The sequence below is a fragment of the Canis lupus genome, chromosome 32 (assembly GCF_003254725.2).
Source record: "Canis lupus dingo isolate Sandy chromosome 32, ASM325472v2, whole genome shotgun sequence".
Taxonomy (NCBI): domain Eukaryota; kingdom Metazoa; phylum Chordata; class Mammalia; order Carnivora; family Canidae; genus Canis; species Canis lupus.
Window position 1 is genome coordinate 8321968 of NC_064274.1, and position 16754 is coordinate 8338721.

The 16754-nt window shown below is 41.2% G+C and overlaps 1 pseudogene; it reads right to left on the minus strand.

Moving 5' to 3' along the window:
• Positions 1 to 1171: 1171 nt before the first annotated feature.
• On the minus strand, positions 1172 to 2654 carry LOC112647324 (keratin, type II cytoskeletal 8-like; annotated as a pseudogene).
• Between the last annotated feature and the right edge of the window lie 14100 nt (positions 2655 to 16754).

The window sequence follows — 16754 nt, forward strand, 5'->3', positions numbered from 1 at the left end:
TATATCCTATTATTTTTCCTGTTTTTTCACGGTATACCCCTCATCAATACCAACTCCTCTTTTGTGACAGATTCTGTCACTGACCTATTCTCTCCAAATGGAGTTTTGCTTGTAATTGCATGAACGTCAAAGTTAATTGAGTAAAGCAGGCCACAGTACAGTAGTAGTCAATCAGTATTCCTCACAACCAATAGACTGAGTTCTGCCTAACGTGGACAAGGAAGGAACTGGGACGGACCTGTGGCAGCTCCTAGAGTCAACGGAAAAGCTGAACAACCACAGGGCAAGTCCAAAACCCTCACAGCTCCAGGCTCTGAAACAGAATGCCCTGTAGAGCACCACCTCTGGGATGGATGGGCATCAGTTTCCCAGCCTTTGTGTCAACCAATCAGAACTCAGACTGCAGGGGGACCAAATCCACAGAACCAACCTGGGTCACACGCTCACCTAAATCAAACAGATGTTAGTGGAAGAAAAGAAAATGAATGTCAAGTAAATCACTCAGTGTAGCTCTACCCAGGCCCCACCTCAGCTGCCTGCACTCAAGCTCTTGTCTCAGTCTCCATTCTCAAGGAGGAACCAGACTGCAATTCTTTCCGGTACCAGATGTGACACAGAAGAAGACTGAGACCTCCCTGATGTTGCCACTTCTTTGTGGATAACAATTTTCTTGGATTCTGTAGGATTTCTTCTTTATCATTAAAGTTTTCAATTCTATCAGAATATATTCAGGCACGTTGCTTTTTGCAAAATTTGCCTGGTACATAGATGGCACTTGCTCTTAATTTTCAAAGTGGGGTCTTTGTGTGTTTTTTTGAGTACATGTTCACATATTTATTGGACATTGAACTTTCTCTATTTGGGAATACACATAATTTTTGACTTTTCTATTTGATTATTTTACTTTTATTACTTGTATTTTTTTTATTTTTATTTTTATTTTGGGGGGACTGGCAGCAGCTTTATTTGGGAAGAGACACTTGAACTGGCTTTCAGTTGGGGGCATGGACAAGAAGGGGTACCCAGGGCAATAGACTCCCCATAAGGGTAGGCTGAGGACTGGGGCTGAGCCTTGTACCGTACAAGCAAGGCTCCCCTGCACAGCTCCTTCCCCCAAAGGCTTTATGGGGGCCATAAGAGCAAGGAGCCTGGGAGGGCCCACGGTGGCTGTTCACTTGGGCAGGATGTCAGACGACTCAGACGCCAGCTTCCCATCATGAGTCTTGATCTTCTTCACAACCATGGCCTTGGAGGAGCTGCCGTGGCTGAAGGAAGAGCCAGGGCCAAAGATGGACTGGAAGGAGCTGTGGCCATAGTTGAGGCCAGGGCTTGTGAGGCCCCCATAGGTCAAGTTCAGGCCACCTGAGTAGCCGCTGGTGGTCTTCCTATGGATGTTCATGTTCTGCATCCCAGACTCCAGCCGGCTCTCCTCGCCCTCCAGCAGGTCGGTGGCGATCTCGATGTCCAGGGCCAGCTTGACGTTCATGAGCTCCTGGTACTCGCTCAGCTGCCAGGCCATGTCCTGCTTGGCTCGCTGCAGGGCGGCCTCCAGCTCCAGCCCGGCCACCTTGGCATTGGCGTCCTGAATGGCCAGCTCCCCGCGCTGCTCAGCATCGGCGATGGCAGCCTCCAGGGCAGCCTTCTGGTTTTTGAGGGTCTTGATCTCAGCCTGGAGGCAGCTGATGCTCGGGTTCATCTCGGAAATCTGTCTTCGTGCGACGGAGGTCATCCCCGTGCTTCCCAGCCAATGTCTGCAGCTCCTCGTACTTGATCTGGTACATGGTCTTGGCCTCTGCCCAGCTGTGGTTGGCGGTGTCCTCATCCTGGGCCTTGACCTCGGCCTTGATGTCGTCCAGGTCCAGGAGCAGCTGTTGTCCACGGACAGCATGACGGACGTGGCCGGACGTGGCCGAGATCTGGGACTGCAGTTCATGGACCTCCTCTTCATACAGCTGCCTTAAGAAGTTGATCTCATCGGTCAGCCCTTCCAGGCGGGACTCCAGTTCCATCTTGTTCATGTAAGCTTCGTCCACATCCTTCTTGAAGAGGACAAATTCATTCTCCATATCTGGAAGCAATTTGATCTCATCCTGTATTTATTCTTGAAGTCCTCCACAAGCCCCTGCATGCTGCCAAGCTCCACTTCCAGCTTCAGCTTCTCCTGCCCCAGGGTGTCCAGCTGCCTCCAAGGTTGTTGATGGAGCTCCCAAACATGTTGTCTATGTTGCTCCGAGCAGTTTTCTGCTGCTGCAGGAGGCCCCACTAGGTCTCCAGGATTTTGTTCTGCTGCTCCACATGTCTGACCTTGTCAATAAAGGAGGCAAACTTGTTGTTGAGGCTCTTGATCTGCTCCTTCTCCTGGGTACGCACTGCCTGGATGTTGAGGTCCACCTCCAGCTTAAGGGGGCTCAGCAGGCTCTGGTTCACTGAGACAGTCGTGATGCCCCCGGTGCCCCCGGGCCCTCCGTAGCCCCTGACCACACTCATGCTGCTATTCAGGCTACCCTGGAAGCTGCTGCGGCTGCTGCCCACCCAGGAGAAGGTGGAGGAGCTGATGCGGGAGCCAGGCCCACTCGTGTAGGAGCGGCTGCTGAAGGTCCGGGGCCGGAGGTGGACACCTTGTAGGACTTCTGGGTCACCCTGATGGACATGGTGGAGGCTGCCACGGAGGCTGGAGTGGAGGCGAGGAGGCCGAACCTGACAGAGGCTCTAGAAGGAGCGTGAGGAGCTGCTTCTAGGTGGGCTGTATTTTTTTCTTATCTATTTAGTAGTATGTTTTACACATTTTCAATGTAAGAATTGAAAAAATGGGAAATAATGTAAGACTGAAGCATGAATTTAGAGATGTTTTTCTAGGTGGATATCCACACATTAATCAAAAATATCTATCACTGGGATGCCTGGGTGGCTCAGTGGTTAAGTGTCTGCCTTTGGCTCAGGGTGTGATCCTGGAGTCCCAGGATTAAGTCCCACATCGGGCTCCCTGCGTGGAGCCTGCTTCGCCCTCTGCCTGTGTCTCTGCCTCTCTCTCTCTCTCTCTCTGTCTCTCATGAATAAATAAATAAAATCTTTTTTAAAAAAAGGTCTATCACTACCATGATAAGTCAATTCTGGTTTTCCCCAAGTATGAAAGTTTAATATATATGCATATATATTTTATATATATGCTCATTTATATATTTTTAATTAAAATTCAACTAATTAACATACAGTGTATTATTGGTTTCAGAGGTAGAGGTCAGTGATTATCAGTCTTATATAACACCCCCTGCTCATTACATCACATGCCCTCCTGAATGCCCATCACCCAGTTACTCCATCCCCCGACCCACCTCCCCTCCAGCAACCCTCAGTTTGTTTCCTATAACTAAAAGTTTCTTATGGTTTGTCTCTCTCTCTGATTTCATCTTGTTTTATTCTTTTCCTCTCTTCCCCTATGATCCTCTGTTTTGTTTCTTAAATTCCACATATGAGTGAGATCATATAATTGTCTTTCTCTGATTGACTTATTTCACTTAGCATAATATCCTCTAGTCCCATCCACGTCATTGCAAGTGGCAAGATTTCATTTATTGATGGCTGAGTAGTATTCCATTTTATATACATATATATATATATATATATATAGTATATAGTATTCCCATATATATATATGCAGTATTCCTATATATATATATATATATACACACACACACACATACCACTTCTTTATCCATTCATCTGTTGATGGACATCTGGGCTCTTTCTACAGTTTTGCTGTTGTGGACATTGCTGCTATAAACATTGGGGAGCAGGTGCCCCTTCAGATCACTACATTTGTATCTTTGGAGTAAATACCCAGTAGTGCAATTGCTGTGTCATAGGATAGCTCTATTTTCAACTTTTTGAGGAACCTAAAGTGGAGTCTCTCTTTGGATCAAGAAATTTATCTTCTTTGATTACTGCTTCTGTGGTGATTGTGTCAAAATTCCTCTCACTGAGAGATTAGATTTCTTCCACCTGTCTCATTTAAGACTTTCATAATTTTCATCATTTTGTCATTTTTTCTGTGAGTTTTGGACCATCTCTCAAATTTGCCTTCTGTTTAATTAGCTAGATTTTCGGCAGTTTTTAGCCTCCTATCTAACTAGCCCTTTGGGGTGAATACATTGGCTCAGGTTCCCTGCTAACTCCTGTAAGTAGATACAAATAACATGTCATATCCTTTTTGTGCTTAGTGACTTGCTTTGCCCAAATGGAACTCTCTTCAGTGCTCAGTCCTGGCTTGGAGTGCCCAAACACCCTGTGACCTGACAGTTCTCCATCCTACTAGTGGGCTTGAAATGTATTGTTAGGAAAGAGAGGGGATAGGTCCAAGTGGAGCCCATCCCTACATTCTCATAGGTTAGTCTCATTTCCAGGCCTTGGGGCAGGTGATATTTGCCTCACAATATAAAGGTTACAAAATAATGTACATAAAAGTGCTTTGTAAACATGAAAGCCTTTTAATTTAAAACCATCTAGTGGTTAAACCATGAAAACACTCTGGTTATGGAACTTCACATCACAGCATTGTTACCTCCTCAGTAAGCTCTTGGAGTGAGCAGACTAATTGACTGAGAGAATCAGGAGCATTGGCCCTTTGCCAATATGCTTCTCTGAACTTCCTGCTCCTTTGTAAGGACTTGTGCCAAGCCTTTAATCTATCCAGCAGTTTCCCCCCCTTTTACTAATACCAGCACTCAAATGTCCCTTTCCAGATGCATCTCCTCATTACCAATAAGCACAGTACAGATGGGGCTAACCTCATCCTTATTCCAAACGTGGGCATTTCACCCAATTGGGGTCAATAAATGTAAATCTCTTTCTGCTAGGGTTGGCAACTGGTAGAATGTAAGCCTGGAATTATTGGCCACCATATTTGCCACCAAAGGAAAGAAACTCTTGGAGAATGGGATTAGAGCAAAAGAGAGCAGACCCATTGCATAGCAAGAGATAGACTTCTGACTGAACACCTGGCTGTGCAGTATCCGAGCATGACCTACCTTGGCACCTTCCTGTTTCCTAAACCTATACATTGCCCTTCTGCACAACCTTATTAGAGTTGACATTGTGTCATTTACAACAAAATATTGCTAATAAGAAAGGCTACATATAAGTTTGGTCCTTTGTTGAGATTGCATTTGCAGTGTATAGTGGGGGAAGAAAAGAGAAACTGGAATTTAAAATAGTTTAAGTTTCAAGTCCTGACACTTAGCAGGTGCTGGACATTGTGGTGTGGTCTGAACGTCTTTATCCCCACCAAAATTCATTTATTGACATCCTAACCCCCAAGATGGTGGTATTAGGAGATGTAGCCTCTGGAACATGATTAGGTTAGAAGGGTAGAGACTTAGTTAATGGAATTATTGTCTTTAAAAGAGAGCCAAAGAACATGTTTTCCCCTCAACCATGTGAGGACACAACAAGAAATCTGCAACCCAGAAAAAGGCTCATACCTAAATATGACAGCATCCTAATCTCAGATTTCTAGCCTCCAGAACCATGAGAAATAAATTTCTACTGTTTATAAGCTGCCCAGTATTTTGTTATAGCAGCCCAAACAGACTAAGACACATTGGAGCAGTCATTTCAAAGCCTTATTTATCATTTTTAAAATGATAACATCCGGGATCCCTCGGTGGCGCAGCGGTTTGGCGCCTGCCTTTGGCCCAGGGCGCGATCCTGGAGACCCGGGATCAAATCCCACATCAGGCTCCCGGTGCATGGAGCCTGCTTCTACCTCTGCCTATGTCTCTGCCTCTCTCTCTCTCTCGTGACTATCATAAATAAATAAAAAAAAATTTAAAAAAAATGGTAACATCCTATTTACCTCACAGATCTGTTTGTGTATCAAATCTGAAATGTAATTGAAAGTGCTCTGTGAATTATATAGCATTCTGAAAACTTAAGTTTTTAAAATCTGATTATGTTATTTTGCTTCATTCCAAGAAGAGATACATTGTCTGGGTTTTTTTTTTTTTCATGAAAAATGCTATCAAATGACTGTTCTTTAAAATCATTTTGTTTTACCATTTTAGCTAAAAATTTAGGTATGTTTTTAATTCCTTCTCATTTTTTCCCACTGATGTTTCTAAATACAATAATAGGAAAGCTTTATTATCAAAATATGTCCTGAAACAAACAATACAATGTCTAGGTTTTGCAAGATGGGGAGTGGCAGGGTAGTGGGTTAGAAAAGCTCAAGAAAATTGTGAGTTGATAATTGTTAAGGCTGGATAACTGCATGAATGTTCATTATACCATTTTTATCTGTCTGTGTATATGCTGGAAAACTTACATACAAAAATGTAAAAAAGGGGATCCCTGGGTGGCTCAGCGGTTCAGCGCCTGCCTTAGGCCCAGGGCATGATCCTAGAGTCCCAGGATCGAGTCCTGCATCGGGCTCCGGGCATGGAGCCTGCTTCTCCCTCCCCCCGCCCTCTCTCTCCTGCTTCTCCCTCTCCCTCTCTCTCCCTCTCTCTCTCTCTATCATGAATAAATGAATAAAATCTTTTTAAAAAATGTAAAAAAATTCTACTGTGTCTCGGTGGCACACTCTTAGATTCAGCTCAGGTCATGGCCTCAGGGTTCGAGAATTGAGCCCTTCATCAAGCTCCATGCTCAGCATAGTGTCTGCTTGAGATTCTCTCTCTCTCCCCCCTTCTCTCCCTCCCTCTGCCCCTCCCACTCCTGCTCTCTGTCTCTGTCTCTATCTTAAATAAATAAATAAATAAATAAATAAATAAATAATAATAAATAACAATCTTTAAACAAAAATTTTAAACGTAAAAAAAAAAAAAATTTTTAGGGATCCCTGGGTGGTGCAGCGGTTTGGCGCCTGCCTTTGGCCCAGGGCGCGATCCTGGAGACCCGGGATCAGATCCCACGTCGGGCTCCCGGTGCATGGAGCCTGCTTCTCCCTCTGCCTGTGTCTCTGCCTCTCTCTCTCTCTCTCTCTCTCTGTGACTATCATGAATAAATAAATAAAATCTTTAAAAAAAAAAAAATTTTTAAACGTAAAAAATTCCCTGAAACTCTAAGGTAGCAAACACCTGTTCAAGAAGACTTACTAGCATGCATACTCAAATGTCGGGCCTAGTTTTTATAGGTAAAATCATATCACTCAACTTGCAGGAATATAGTGGTGACAGATAATCTAGAAAAATGACATTGAAATACCCTAGCTAGAGCTAACAAGAGAAAAGCAGGGCTTGACAGTGATAGTGATGATGATAAAAATTTCTCACAAATATAAACAACATCATTATCATTATAACTATGGCTAGAATCTTGTGCTTACTTTGGCAGCACATATACTATGGCTAGAATCTTAACACTTTAATAGACACTGCTCTTTGAATTGTTTTGTACTCTATATAGTGTTTAACTGTACCTATGTCTTTATCTGAAAAGAAAAGAAATCCATGGAAAATATAAGAGAAAAAAAATCAGAACATTCTTGAAGAATATCAGTACTTCCCTAAAACCAAAAGGTCATGTCCTGCATTCCAAGAGGTCTACATTTAAGCTGCCAAGTGGGTGGCCATCTATCTCGATCAGTAGGGTATCAGTCATCATGTAAACCAAAGCTCATGTGACAACCTTGAAAGAATCTGGAATTGGGGGGTGCCTGAGCAACTCAGTTGAGCAACTGCCTTCAGCTCAGATCAATGATCCCAGAGTCCTGAGATCGAGTCCCACACTAGGCTCTCTGCTCATTGGAGAACCTGCTTCTTCCTCTCCCTCTGCCTGCTACTCTGCCTACTTGTGCTCTCTCTCTCTCTGTGTGTCAGATAAGTAAACAAATAGTCTTTGAAAAAAAAAAGAAAAGAAAAGGATCTGGGATTTGAAGTTAAAAGCAATGGACTGAAATAGCTCAACTATCTACTGGCTCTAATTCCTGAGCAAGTCATTTAACCTCAGTGACTTTTAGTTATTCATCCTTAAAATGGAAATGGTAGTAATCTCCACCTAAGAGGTTGCCAAATACAACATAGAGGGGTAAAAGAACTTTGTAAACTGTAGTAGCCTGACTACTTATTTGGTTACTGGTTACTTATTTGGTTGCCATTGTTGCTATTAATATGATTGATTATAAGAACATTTTCATGGTAAAATGTTTCAAAGTAATATAATCCTTATGTTCAGAATATTTTTCTTAAAAGTTACTTAAGTTCCTCCTGCTAAAATTAAACTCCATTCTTCTTAGTGAAAATAAATGGATCCATTCAACATAATCCATGGAGCATCCATTGAAAATCACAGATCCAAACGCTTGTGTGCTGGAGGGGACTTTGGCAATTGGTCCAACCTTCTCATTTCCTACATGAGGAAACCAAGGTCTACAACACTGAATCGTGAGTTAGGGTGACAGAGCCAGCAAAAGAGATAGCCTGAGCTGTAATCTAAGTCTCTGGACTTTTTGTCTTTGTCAGACTATGATGTGATGTCCACGACATCACAGTATCTAAAGAGGGAAAGAGAGAGAGAGAGAGGAAAAAAAAAACAAAAACAAAACAAAACATAAGAGTAATTAAGACACCCTATATCTGTATTATTATTTACCAGATGGTATCCATCGGAATACAAATTCCTCAAGATATTAATAAATGGTATATAGAAAAGAGTTCCAAAGATAAATTTATGAACTGTATTAGATAATTTGATACTGATTATTATCAGTAGGATATCAGCAGGATTATTTACAGAAAGGCTTCTCAAAGTTTTGCACTAGTAAATTATAAATCAAAAAAAAAAAAGAGCAGAATTTCTAAAAAAAATTGATCATAGAACTCTTCTTTTAGTAACAGACTCAAGAGCCAGATGGCCTTTGTTCAAATGCTGTCTAATAACAACAGTGTCTATCTTGGACAAGTTACTTAATCATTTTGTGCCTCAGTTTATGCATCTGAAAAGCTGAAATAATAAAGGCACTTACTTTATTAAGTTGCCACGAAGATTCAAGGAGTTAATATATGTAACGTTTGAAAATAATACCTGGCTTATAGTAAACACTAGAAAAGTATTTGCTATTGTTACATCGTTCTTATTATGTTGTTGTTGCTATTGTTACTCCAGTTGTTATTTTAGAGAACTACACAGTAACACCTCAGTGAGCTAGATCAGCCTAACAACTAAAGAAACTGCTCAAGGTCAGTGGTTACCCAACCTGGTAGATCTTCAAACAATAGTTTGCCAGTCCTCCCACCGGAGATCCTGATGGGACGGATCTGCAATGGGGCCAGGAATTTGCATTGGCTTTTTTTCTTTTTAAATAGTCTTAAGAAGACTTTTATTTGATATGAAAATTATAGTCTTTATCATAGAAATGGATTCCTGTGGTATCATGTGAAAATCTGATGACATGTCTTTGTTTGAAGACATGTCGGGATAAAGAACCAGAAAGTAGCAATAGTTTTGGCAGGCATAGTTGATGCCCATCTGGTATCCTGCTCTTCCCACCCTTTTTTCAGTAGCAGAGCCCCTGTGTGATTGTGTGCCCAGGAAAGCTGATCCTATTTTAGACTCAGAGAGAATGTTGACTAGTTTTAGTCAATCTTGACAATTTCATCCTTCCTGCTAACAGAGTCACCAGGCAGGGGCCAGTAACACCAAAAGAGGTTTGGTAGGGGCTTTGGTGAAAGATATTCTTCCCTATCAAAAAAGAGACACCAAAAGAGAAACCGCCCTTCCTGTCTTTGAACAAAGTTACATGAAGATATGATGTCCAACTCAGGGGGAAAAAAACAGATGTTGGCAAGGATGTGTAGAAAGGGGAACCCTTTCCCTGTTGATGGGAATGCATTGATTTTTAAAATGCCCCATTTCTGTCGTCAATCGCCCTTCTTGTCGCTAAAGGAATGCCCCCAGGGCATGAAGAAGACTTTAAAGCTATTCCTAACTGGAGTTGACAGGATGTTCCCAGGTTCACCCCAGAAACAATACGTAACCTTTCTTCCTCAGTTATGCTAAAACATCATGCTAAGCCTCCTTGTTTGGGTAAACAGGAGCTTTGGTCTCTACCTTTAAGAAATCTATAGTACCTGTCACTGTCTTAATCTTCCATGGTAATAAATAGATTGGCTTGAAGATGTTATCTTTTATTCCACATCGACAAAGAAATGTCAAGATGCTTTTAAAAATCGGTTTCATACCATTATGTTATTCCATAAACTGAATATGGCTATTTAACATATTACGGAAGCTAAATTGATTGCAGTATTGAGACGGTGAATTGATTTAAATTACTTTAATTAAAAAAATATTATCTATCGGCTAAGCATAATGAATTTGTATAAAGTTTTATGTATCACTTAAAGCACAACTGGAATTGAACCCAACAGAGAAGTCACTGGCTTCAGCTGATAGGGAATTACTTTATCCTCTGCAGAGCTTACTAACTAGAAGGTACTTGAAACTTATTATATTGATTATAATACCATAAATAACTGTAAAATAATGGATTTTTTTCCCTCTTAGCACACACATACTTTCTCTCTTTTATTTCTAATGCAGGAGTAAGCAGAAAGGACTACTTTCATCCAGCTACTCCATGTGGGCTCTCATCCAACAAAAGGGACATAGACACTAAAGAATGATCCTACAAAACACTAAATATATCATTTCCCATTAGCACAGCACACATCCCATTCCTGGTAGTAGAAATTAGGCCATGCTAATGTCAGAGCCCAATAATGAGAGCATAAAAATTAATACACATCTCTACAATGAGTTTCAAGTTTCCAAGAATCAACTAATTCTTTTTTTAATATGCTGAGTTTTGGTGAAAAGAGAATAATAGCATGATGGTTAATTTTGTGTCGACTTGGCTAGTCATGATACCCAGATATTTGGTCGAATGTTATTCTAGAATTTTCTGTGGGGGCATTTTTCAGTGAAATGAACATTTAAGTCAGTTGATTTTGCAAAAAGCAGATTATTCTCCATAATGTGGATGGGCCTCATCCAATCAGTTGAAGGCCTTAATAAAAGAAGACTGACCTCTCCCAATGAAGAGTGAATTCTGCCAGGAGACTACTTTTGGACTTGAATTACAGCATCAACTCTTCCCCTGGTCTTCAGCCTGTCAGTCAACCCTGCAGACTTAGGACTTGTCAACCCTCACAATCACATAAGCCCACAAGCCAATTTCTTAAAGTAAATCTCCATTTCTTTTCTTCTTGATAAGATAGATAGATGGATAGATAGATAGATAGATAGATAGATAGATAGATAGACAGACAGACAAATAGATTCTATCCTATTGGTTCTGCTTCTCAGGAGAACCCTGACTAATACAAATAGTAAAGGGTTTACAAGTAATACTTGGAAGTAGGAAGTGAAAGGGAGCAAGGAATGAGCCCAAGAAGGAAGAGGCAACTCTCTAAACAGCTAAGGTATCTGTAATGAATTGGGCAACCACATGACATCAGACCAGGTGAGGCACCTTCCAGCTGTGACACAAGACTTTAAGCCCAGGTCCAACCATGCAGACAGCCCACAGTGAGGGAGCTCAGCCTTGTTTACAACAAAAGTTTGAACTCTCCCAAATTACTCCTGCTTTGTTTCCTAAATATATTCAAGTGTAGTGGAAGAAAAATAACTTTCCATTTTAGGTTCTTGGCTGAGACTTTCCTGTAATAAAAAGACAGACTAACAGAAGAAAAACAAATTTAATTATGGACACACATATTAACATACAGAAACCCCACAAAGGCCTGACATTCAAAGAAGTGGCCAGAACAGGAAGATTTCATCCCTTTTTGACAAGGAAACAATAGATTTGTAAGGAATTGACAAGAGAAAGGGGTTTGGGATAAGGGTAGCAGAATGGTGAAGAAGTAATAATGTTTGTTTATGTAGCCTTCTTAGTCCTAAATTCCCAGACAACGGTGATAAGGATGTCTTCCAGCCTCCTGGCACAGGAAGGGTAACTTTCATATGGGAGATTTATCTGCTGTGTTTTTTGGAATATACTTCATACACTGGCTGATTCTCAAGTACCTTTATTTATTTATTTATTTTTTAATTTTTATTTATTTATGATAGTCACAGAGAGAGAGAGAGAGAGAGAGAGAGAGGCAGAGACACAGGCAGAGGGAGAAGCAGGCTCCATGCACTGGGAGCCCGATGTGGGATTCGATCCCGGGTCTCCAGGATCGCGCCCTAGGCCGAAGGCAGGCGCCAAACCGCAGCGCCACCTAGGGATCCCCTCAAGTACCTTTAATTCAAGATAGTCAATATGCCAAAATGGCGGGTTTGGGAGTGACATATTCTGAACCCTGGCACGAATTAGCCTCTGGTTCCATCCCTGGCTGCCACCTCACCCCTCATCATCACCAGCATCCCTACTACCTGATGATAGATTTCGTTTCTTCCACTTAACCCTTGGTAGACTTCCATGGACATATGACATGTGTCTTCTAGCTTTATCCACTCTTGACATTTCTCCAAACAGGTCCCAATCTCAGCCCCTGTTCCTAGGATGCTGACCATTCATTAAGGAGAGACTCTTATCTGCTCACTTCATCTTAGCAGCAGGGTCCTTCTTCAATGTGGGCTGTTAAGGTTCAGGACTCTCATCTTCTCTTTAATAATACTTAAAGAGACTTTATAAAGGAAACGAAGATATTACTTGTAAAAAGCTAAACCTATAAGATGGTATTAATAAAGTATAATTTACTAGATGGCTAACTAAATTGTATATATGTATATAAAACAAAATACAGCTGACCCTTGAGCAACACAGGGGTTAGAGGCATCCTGCATAGCCAAAAATCAACCATAACTTTTGACTCCCCTAAAACTGAATTATTAATAAATAACCTATTGTTGACTGGAAGCTGTGCCCATAACATAACCATCAATTAGCACATATCTTGTATATTATATGTATTATATACTATATTTTTACTTTAAAGTAAGCTAGAGAAAAAAGTTATTGAGAAAATCATAAAGAAAATACATTTATAGTACTGTGTTGTATTTATTTTTAAAAAATCCACATATAAGTGGACTCACACAGTTCAAACCTTGAGTGTTGCTCAAGGGTCAACTGCATAACAGCTGTGACTGTTATCAATTGCTGCATGTGCTTCACTCCAAAATTTAGTAGCCTAACACAGCAAATGAATTATTTCACACAGTTTCTGATGGTTACCAAGTCCCAAGAGCTGGATGGATCCTGGATCAGGAACTCATCTTGTAGGCAAGATGTTGGCAATGACTATAGTCATGTAAAGCTCAAGTGGGACTGGAGGATTATGTGCTGCAAGGGTAGCTCACCCACATGACTTGTGGGAGAATCCCTCAGTTCCTGATCACTTGGGTATTTCTACTGTCCTCAGGACATAGCAGCTGACTTCTTGCAGAGTTAGTGATTTTTGGCAAACAAAAAAGGAGCTGCAACATTCTTCACGAACTCTCCTTAGAAGTCACACTCTGTCATTTACACAATACCCTGCTAGTTACACAAGTCACTCCTATCTGTTGTGGGACAGGACGATACAAGGTCACAAACACCTGGAGGTGGGCACTATCTTGGAGGCTGGCATTCACACTGGTCTGTGGGCCATGCACCGAGGAGCAAGACTTGACTATCTTGAATATTGGCATCATTCGATACCAATTGGATATTCCAATATCCTTGGAAGCTTTGTTGTTGTTACTCCCATGGCATCCGATTTCACTTACATATAAATAAATTCTAAATTTTTTTTTAAATTTATTTTTTATTGGTGTTCAATTTACTAACATACAGAATAACCCCCAGTGCCCGTCACCCATTCACTCCCACCCCCCGCCCTCCTCCCCTTCTACCACCCCTAGTTCGTTTCCCAGAGTTAGCAGTCTTTACGTTCTGTCTCCCTTTCTGATATTTCCCACACATTTCTTCCCCCTTCCCTTATATTCCCTTTCACTATTATTTATATTCCCCAAACGAATGAGAACATATAATGTTTGTCCATCTCCGACTGGCTTACTTCACTCAGCATAATACCCTCCAGTTCCATCCACGTTGAAGCAAATGGTGGGTATTTGTCATTTCTAATAGCTGAGCAATATTCCATTGTATACATAGACCACATCTTTATCCATTCATCTTTCGTTGGACACCGAGGCTCCTTCCACAGTTTGGCTATCGTGGCCATTGCTACTATAAACCTCGGGGTGCAGGTGTCCCGGCGTTTCATTGCATCTGTATCTTTGGGGTAAATCCCCAACAGTGCAATTGCTGGGTCGTAGGGCAGGTATATTTTTAACTCTTTGAGGAACCTCCACACAGTTTTCCAGAGTGGCTGCACCAGTTCACATTCCCACCAACAGTGTATGAGGGTTCCCTTTTCTCCGCATCCTCTCCAACATTGGTTGTTTCCTGTCTTGTTAATTTTCCCCATTCTCACTGGGGTGAGGTGGGATCTCATTGTGGTTTTGATTTGTATTTCCCTGATGGCAGGTGATGCAGAGCATTTTCTCATATGCATGTTGGCCATGTCTATGTCTTCCTCTGTGAGATTTCTGTTCATGTCTTTTGCCCATTTCATGATTGGATTGTTTGTTTCTTTGGTGTTGAGTTTAATAAGTTCTTTATAGATCTTGGAAACTAGCCCTTTATCTGATATGTCATTTGCAAATATCTTCTCCCATTCTGTAGGTTGTCTTTGAGTTTTGTTGACTGTATCCTTTGCTGTGCAAAAGCTTCTTATCTTGATGAAGTCCCAATAGTTCATTTTTGCTTTTGTTTCTTTTGCCTTCGTGGATGTATCTTGCAAGAAGTTACTATGGCCGAGTTCAAAAAGGGTGTTGCCTGTGTTCTTCTCTAGGATTTTGATGGAATCTTGTCTCACATTTAGATCTTTCATCCATTTTGAGTTTATCTTTGTGTCTGGTGCAAGAGAGTGGTCTAGTTTCATTCTTCTGCATGTGGATGTCCAATTTTCCCAGCACCATTTATTGAAGAGACTGTCTTTCTTCCAATGGATAGTCTTTCCTCCTGTATCGAATATTAGTTGCCCATAAAGTTCAGGGTCCACTTCTGGATTCTCTATTCTGTTCCACTGATCTATATGTCTGTTTTTGTGCCAGTACCACACTGTCTTGATGACCACAGCTTTGTAGTACAACCTGAAATCTGGCATTGTGATGCCCCCAGATATGGTTTTCTTTTTTAAAATTCCCCTGGCTATTCGGGGTCTTTTCTGATTCCACACAAATCTTAAAATTATTTGTTCTAACTCTCTGAAGAAAGTCCATGGTATTTTGATAGGGATTGCATTAAACGTGTATATTGCCCTGGGTAACATTGACATTTTCACAATATTAATTCTGCCAATCCATGAGCATGGAATATTTTTCCATCTCTCTGTGTCTTCCTCAATTTCTTTCAGAAGTGTTCTATAGTTTTGAGGGTATAGATCCTTTACATCTTTGGTGAGGTTTATTCCTAGGTATCTTATGCTTTTGGGTGCAATTGTAAATGGGATTGACTCCTTAATTTCTCTTTCTTCAGTCTCATTGTTAGTGTATAGAAATGCCACTGACTTCTGGGCATTGATTTTGTATCCTGCCACGCTACCGAATTGCTGTATGAGTTCCAGCAATCTTGGGGTGGAGACTTTTGGGTTTTCTATGTAGAGTATCATGTCATCGGCGAAGAGGGAGAGTTTGACTTCTTCTTTGCCAATTTGAATGCCTTTAATGTCTTTTTGTTGTCTGATTGCTGAGGCTAGGAATTCCAGTACTATGCTGAATAGCAGTGGTGAGAGTGGACATCCCTGTCTTGTTCCTGATCTTAGGGGAAAGGCTCCCAGTGCTTCCCCATTGAGAATGATATTTGCTGTGGGCTTTTCATAGATGGCTTTTAAGATGTGGGCTTTTCATAGATGGCTTTTAAGATGTCGAGGAATGTTTCCTCTATCCCTACACTCTGAAGAGTTTTGATCAGGAATGGATGCTGTATTTTGTCAAATGCTTTCTCTGCATCCAATGAGAGGATCATATGGTTCTTGGTTTTTCTCTTGCTGATATGATGAATCACATTGATTGTTTTACGGGTGTTGAACCAGCCTTGTGTCCCAGGGATAAATCCTACTTGGTCACGGTGAATAATTTTTTTAATGTACTGTTGGATCCTATTGGCCAGTATCTTGTTGAGAATTTTTGCATCCATGTTCATCAGGGATATTGGTCTGTAATTCTCCTTTTTGGTGGGGTCTTTGTCTGGTTTTGGAATTAAGGTGATGCTGGCCTCATAGAACGAATTTGGAAGTACTCCATCTCTTTCTATCTTTCCAAACAGCTTTAGGAGAATAGGTATGGTTTCTTCTTTAAACGTTTGATAAAATTCCCCTGGGAAGCCATCTGGCCCTGGACTCTTGTGTCTTGGGAGGTTTTTGATGACTGCTTCAATTTCCTCCCTGGTTATTGGCCTGTTCAGGTTTTCTATTTCTTCCTGTTCCAGTTTTGGTAGTTTGTGGCTTTCCAGGAATGCGTCCATTTCTTCTAGATTGCCTAATTTATTGGCGTATAGCTGTTCATAATATGTTTTTAAAATCGTTTGTATTTCCTTGGTGTTGGTAGTGATCTCTCCTTTCTCATTCATGATTTTATTAATTTGAGTCTTCTCTCTCTTCTTTTTAATAAGGCTGGCTAATGGTTTATCTATCTTGTTAATTCTTTCAAAGAACCAACTCCTGGTTTTGTTGCTCTGTTCCACAGTTCTTCTGGTCTCGATT